At 33.9% G+C, this 7,580-nt stretch overlaps 1 non-coding gene across 1 annotated transcript; it reads left to right on the top strand.

The window, feature by feature from the left end:
• The first annotated feature begins 6,827 nt into the window (after window positions 1-6,827).
• Window positions 6,828-6,934, top strand: LOC141609655 (small nucleolar RNA R71). Its single transcript, XR_012527576.1, has one exon. It is a non-coding gene; the product is annotated as a small nucleolar RNA R71 (small nucleolar RNA).
• Window positions 6,935-7,580: the final 646 nt, after the last annotated feature.

Below are 7,580 nucleotides of genomic sequence, written 5' to 3'. Positions count from 1 at the left end.
CACTTTAACTATAAGACATGTTTATAACGATCCAATCTACTCCCACTCTATCTCTCAGAAATACATCTATCTTCTTGAGAGATAGCTTTGTGAGTTACAAACATATATATGTTGGAGTATTAGGAGTTTAACTAGACTATGCATTAGCTTACAAAAGGCCATCCCTATCATGGCAGTTTGATTCATGTTATATGCCAATCTGATCTATATCATATGTTAAATAGACTCTCTATTTTAGGTATTTCCTGGTTGACCATCCGTTTAGAATTACTTGTCCATTTTGGATTGCAAATTCCCAAAATTGAGGTCAATGACTCAAACCGACTCATATTAATTTGATCTTATGGATAGTGACACTAGGTCATAATCCATATTTAATAAATCAAACTTATTACTTAGATCTTTGCCACTACGATCGAATCGTAATGCTTTATTACTTTGTTCAATTTGTTCTCTACGTTATTTAGAAATTTCTCAAATGCTTCACTTTATATTTGATTAAGTAAATATACCCATATCTACTTAAATTATCGTAAAAGTGACGAAGTAGTCATAAATTCCCCTTGCGGTGATGCTCCTTAGAACACATACATTGGCATGTATTAGTCCCAACAAATTATTTGCTTGTGACCCTTTACCTCTAAATGGAGTGCAAATTATTTTGCGAAGGAGACAAGATTTGCATATACCATATGATTGAAAATCAAATGGTCCAATAAATCTAGTCGACACTAGCATTTAGTGCATTTCTCATTTATGTAACCTAATCGAAAAAGCCAAATGTACAAATCATTTGGATTAATAATTTGAGTCTTTTGGGTTGTATTATGAAGATATCTTTGCTCGAGTTGGAAGTGTCTAAAACTTGTATATCATAAAGATAAGTGACATGGCTCACAAGTCACAGCCATGTCTATTTTCAACAAAATAAATCCTTTCATGTCTAACATAGAAATGGAAATAATGTTTTATACAAGGTGGGTATATAATCACCATTATGTAGATTAAAATTTAAAGCTATTAGTTAAAATAAGTACATAAGTCCCTCTTGAAGTGGCGGCTACCCTAGCTCCATTTCTTTATCGGAGATTTATATCACTCTTGTTTAGCTTTTCCACATTTCCAAGTCCCACTTGAAGTAATAAGTCCAACTTTGATATCTCGCAAATACATGGGGCAATTTTTGCTTCCAATGGCCCATGACATTACAATAATGACATTCTTCATAAGATTGGGCACCTTTCTTGGTCTTGGTTGTGGTAGTCTCACTATCCATTTCCAATTCATTATCAGGTTTGGGTTTCTTACCCATCTTTGCCTTTCCTTTAATAATACTAATACTCCTTTCAGTTGCAAGGACACTCTTGATTGAACTCCCACTGAATTTAATATTTCCTCTTGCTTCATCAAACAAGGATACCTTGGAATTTTGTGAGATTATCCTCATATGATTCCCTTACCAAGGATGTGGTGGGCATGAATATAGGAGTGAGAGGTGTAGAAGTAGTAAAGTAGCAAAGATTTCCATCCTGACCAATGCCAATGCGTAATTCTCTAATCGTATCATTGTCATACTCGGAGCGCTTTTCATCGAATGATTTGGAGCCATGAATTAATGGTGATTGGTGTAGGAGTATTAGATGAATTCATTGCGTATAATTAACTACAAAAACGGAAATGAAGGAAATAATTAACATCTATCATTTTAATAATACTTTTAAACAAGTATTGCATTTATATAGTGACCTCTACCCAACTATTATAAATGATTCCGATATCCAAATTCATATGAATACGGGTACGGTAAGCCGAGTCATCCCTTATTAATATAACTCGGTGGATTAACCTCTTAATCAATTCTACTTCTAGAACTCTCGGTCGATAAAAATTACTCTAATTTTCATCTTTACCCCGGAACACATGCGACTACGGTCACGAATACTTCCGTTGAGCTCAATCCAAATTTCGATGTAATAACATTTTATTACCCACTTAGCCAACGTAACAAGTTTAGTACCCTGGTGAGCCGAATCTACTTTCTTATGAAATTGGGATTCATGGTTTCTACTATTTGGTAAGGCTAATTCTCAATTATTATATGTGGGAGGTCTTGTCAATTTATTATCTATCACGTTTTAAGTGAACTAAAGTAGTGAACTACGATAATTATAATTGACACGGTCGATGACTCGATATGATATGCATGTGTTGTTATGGCGATTTGGCAATGCATATAACATATTAAAAGAAATGCAAAGCAATAATTAAATTCCTAGTATGGCCTTCTTAAAATAGAAAATCAAAAAATCTATTACATATTCGGAAACCAACTCCATTGGTCCCTTGAATCTTCAAATGGCACGCCTCCCAAGAACTCCGTCTTCGTCAGAACACCTTTCCGAATAGCACAGTCTTGAAGCAACTCCATGATTACAAATAATAATAAAAATACAAAACTATTCCTATTATACGTTTATAAAATGAAAAACTAGTAAAAATAAAAGTACTACGAGATCACACTAAATTACAACCGAATCAATATTCCCTTTCATTACGGGTAATATCGATTAAAACTAAGGCCATACTAAGATAAAATTACATAATTCAAAATTATATAAATCAAAAATATGACAATCATAAATAAAATGCAGCGTTAAAATATGTATGAACATGTTTAATTTTATGCCAAATCGCCTTTAAAGAGCTAATATCGTATATTTTTCTCGGTTTTATGGATTTGAATGATTATTAACTATTAAAATCATGAAACATTTCATAAATCACATTTATGTTCAAGTTAATTACCCTAACCTTTTAGGACTCAAAATTTAGTCTTCACAAAAATTTAGACAATAATTCAACTTGAATTTCTAATATTATTCATTTGGACTCAAAATATATATATAAAAACTCCAAATTAAATTAAAATAATTTCAAATAATTTCAAAATTTGAAATTTAAACTCTTGAACATTCTGGAAAAATTCCATGACATTCATAATATTCAAAACGTAGGTTAAAAATTTCGAAAACCTTTCGAGAAAAAAAAAATCGTTGCGGTTTATCGAATTTGACAAATAAAATCATTAAAGCATAAGAAAAATAAATTAATCAAATTTTCACTTTTAGATATGATAAGTGGGATAAATAAGCAATATTGGACGTTTTTCTTAAGTCATGAAATATGTTTTAGCATTATAGGCTAATTTAAGTCACTATTTATTGAACTTTTACTCAAAAATTCATAAATCATGCAAAAAGAGTTCAATCCATCTAAAATTTTTACACACACTGAGTAAAAATGCATGTGACAACATATTAAACTTTCATGATCAGATTCGAAATTTAACTGATATTAACCTAATAACCCTTTTAAATTTAACTTTAACCTATAAAATTCATATTTTATGCAAAATGACTTTATTTTTCACGAAATTTAACATGAAACCAGTAGATTATATTTCTGAAATCATATCCAAAAATCACTAAAAAATTCGAAGCTTAACTATTTTTCGTCCAAAATTGACATTTTTCTCGTAAAAATCACATTTTAATGCCAATAATATATATAATGAACAATAAAATCCATATATCATCCCATATGTCCTAAAATACATTTAGGACCAGAAACTTTTAACATGCAAAATTATTTCATGATTTATCTTCATAAATCCTAAGTAACAAGTTTTATTTGTTAACTAATTAACTCAGAAAAAGAAACCCTATTTTGCATGCAACAACCTTGTGCTCTGATACCACTTGTTGGGATTCATTAATCTCATTTGTTTACATATTGAATATGTGAATAACTAATTTAGTCATAAAATTAGTTAAAGATCTTATGCATGCAAAACTAATACAAGAGTAAAGAAAAATCGGTTCCTTAAATTTGTTGATTCGGCAATATGGGCACTAGCAAGGTCACCTATCTTGGCTAGATCTTGAGCTTTCCTTATGGATGAACAAGATTCAAGTGTAGAATCTCTCCCCAAGGATTGTACCAAGGCAATGCACTTAATAGATTTTATTAATATTAGACTAGTAATAATAAAACCTACCTTAAAATTGACCCAAAAAGTATTTTGCTCTTGGTATATTTCGGCTAAGATGAGGATTTTATGAGCTCTCTTTGTTCTCTCAAAAGTGTAGAGTAAAAGGAACCACAAGTAAAAATATAACATGTATCTTTTTAAAACTTATAGAATGAATAAAATGTAAGAGAAAAACTCTTCTTTTTCTCTTTGGGAAACTGGGTAGCATAGGAGGAGAGGAGCCAATGCATGAGCTTATTTTCTTCCCAAGAATAATAGGTTTGCATGGCTATGAAATAGGTCATCATTGTGTTTCTTTTGAATAAATAAATTAGACAACATAAACCTAATACTCCCTCCATAAAACCGGTTATTACCCATAAAATGGAGGTCTATTTTATTATTTCATTTGTCAATTGTGACATATGTGACATGTTACTTGACATGTTACATTATAATGTATTTTTAACATATTAAAAATCATCATATAATTAAATATGTCACATACAAAAATAATTAGTAATTCATAATTACTTGTACCAAAATGGGTCATATAATTATAAACTACAACAACTTGTATTTATAATAAATTATTCATTCTATTTTTAATTGTTTCATAAACAATAAATTAATCTAAGTAATAAAACAATTCGATTACTTAGACCGAATCTTATTTAATCAAATTACAATAAGACACGTAATTTTACTCACAAAATCACTCGTCAATTTTAAGGAATTTAATTAACCCGTATCGGCATACGATTAATTAAATAATCAATTAAGAGCATTACCCTATAGGTATGACCTTAGGGGATCAACTGGTCACCACCGTCGTACGACTGTAATGTCAAACTCTAGTCAGCCAATCATTCCCGATATGTGTGGACCAGTTGACTATGAAATATTACTTTTCCACATGTATTCTTAAAAAAAAAGAGATTTAAACATGTGATCTTAATATGATCAACAATGTGATTGCATTATTGTCGGGGACATTCCAACAGGTAGTGATTCTTTACCCTTAGCTTGATCTTTGCATTGAGATGTCAACTTCTTCTTATCACTTTATCGGCTATAATGATCAATCTTGAAACATGGCTCATGTAGTCGGGGAGCTCTCATTTTCTTGTCAAGATTAAAAGTGATTGTCTCATCCCCTACTTCAATTGTGAGCTCTCCATGTTTCACATCAATCACCGCTCCCGCGGTATGCAAGAAAGGTCTTCCTAAGATGATAGGAATGTTGGAATCTTCCTCCATATCAACAATAACAAAGTCCACCGGGATGAAGAATTTACCAATTCTTACGGGCACATCCTCCCATATCCCTAAAGGTATCGTTGTTGATCGATCCGCCATTTGAAGAGTAATATTAGTGCACTTGAGCTCTCCCATCCCTAGCCTCTTGCATACCGATTATGGCATGACACTTACACTTGCTCCAAGGTCACATAAAGCTTTGTTGATTGTAGTGTCGCAAATGGTGCATGGAATAGAGAAGCTTCCCAGATCTTTGAGTTTTGCAGGTGAAATCCCTTGTTGAATAGCACTACTCACTTTAGTGAATACAATAGTCTCTAGCTTCCGGATGGATTTCTTCTTTGTAAGAATGTCCTTCATGTACTTTGCATAGGCTGGAACATGATTGATCAATTCCGTGAATGGGATTGAGACTTCTAACTTCTTCACAATCTCCATGAACTTTCCAAGTTGTTCATCAAACTTAGGCTTAGCTTGACGACTTGGGAATGGAAGTCTAATCACAATAGGCTCTTTTTCTTTAGCCTTATCTTCATTCTTTTTCTTTGAAACTTCGTGAATGGTGGGTTCTTCTTCTTCCTTACAGTTCTCAACTCTTTGCTTGTCATTAGCCTCCACGACTTCTTCATCAATTGGCTTCTTCGGCCCTTCATACCTTGTACCACTCCTCAAATGGATGGCACTCACCGACTCATGTCTTGGGGGATTACTTTGAGGTTATAATTGCCCCTTTTGTCTTTGAGAGCTAGAAGATGCTAATTGGGTCATTTAGGTTTCCAACATCTTTGTGTGGGCTAGTATGTTGTTGATGGTGATGTCTTTTGCTTGGCTATCTTTTTGCATTTGAGTGAAAAATTCTTGTTGATTCTTTTGCATTTGGAGGACCGCTTTTTGAACATCAAGGCCTTGGTCATTGGATTGATTGTATGAGGGTTGATTTTGATAACTTTGGCTTTGGTTGTAAAAGGGTCTTGGAGCTTGATTTCTCATTGGGAGTGGGGTGTATGTTGGTTGAGGGTTTTGAACATTTTGGCTCTTGTATGAAAGGTTGGGATGAAATTTGGTGTTCTCGTTGTAATTGTTGGAATAAAGGGTGCCACTTTTGTATGCTTGGAAAGCATTTACTTGTTCACTTGTTCCCCTACATTCACTTTAGTCATGTCCCAAAGCTCCACAACTCTCACATACTCCACTTGGAATTGAGGATGATGCCACCATAGCATTAACATGTTGCTTGGGTAATTTGGAGGCCTCTTCAAGTTTAGCCATAGCCTTCTCAAACTTCAAATTGATGGTGTCAATATGAGCACTTAGTTGAGCACCCAATTGAGTAATGGAATCCACCTCATGCTTTCCTCCTCTAGTAGCCTTTCGAGGCCTATTATATTGTGAGTTATGGACCGCCATTTCCTCAATCTTGCCCCATGTTTGATTGTCATCAACTTCGGTGAACATACCATTAGATTCCATATTGAGAATGTTTCGGGAGTCTTCATATAGACCATTCCAAAATTGTTGCACAAGGAACCACTCGCTAAGTCCATGGTGTGGACAAGAACGACAAGTGTCCTTAAATCTCTCCCATGCTTCATACAATGATTCCTCATCCCTTTGTTTGAACCCGGTGATTTGGGCTCTCAACATGTTAGTCTTCTCCGGAGGATAGAATTTCTTGTAGAAAGCAAGTGCCAATTTCTTCCATGAATAAATACCAAGAGTAGCCTTGTCTAGGCTTTTCAACCATTGTTTCGCGGTACCAATCAAAGAAAAAGGAAATAAGACCCATCGGATTTGGTCTTGAGTAACTCCGGTTTGAGAAATCGCATCACAATAGTCATAAAAAGTCTCCATATATGAGTGAGGCTCTTCACTAGGCATCCCCCAAAATTGAATTCTCTCAACTAGTTGTATGAATGCGGATTTGGCAATGAAATTACCGGCTAAATGTTGTGGTGTAGGAGTACCGTTTGGTAGGTTCTCTTCGGTTGGTACGAAATGTGATGAGAATTTAGGCATTGCGGGTTGATTTTGTGGTGGGTTTTGTATTGGTTTGTCCTCTCCTTCTCTTGCGAAAGGGTTGGTAAACTCAATGTTATTTGGTTGAATGTCCACAATTTCCCCAATACCTCTTAAAGTATCTCTAGCAAGTCTTCTATTGTTGGTTAAGGTTCTTTCAATTTCAAGATCAATGGGAAACAAGTTACCTTGTGATCTCCTAGACATGCAAAATATCAAACAACTTGAAAATAATTAGAACAACCTTGAGGAGATTGACTTCCCCAAGGTGAAT

This window comes from Silene latifolia, chromosome 10, assembly GCF_048544455.1.
Source record: "Silene latifolia isolate original U9 population chromosome 10, ASM4854445v1, whole genome shotgun sequence".
Classification (NCBI taxonomy): domain Eukaryota; kingdom Viridiplantae; phylum Streptophyta; class Magnoliopsida; order Caryophyllales; family Caryophyllaceae; genus Silene; species Silene latifolia.
The sequence above is the reverse complement of the archived record's forward strand: the minus strand, read 5'-3'. Positions and strand labels throughout refer to the sequence as shown.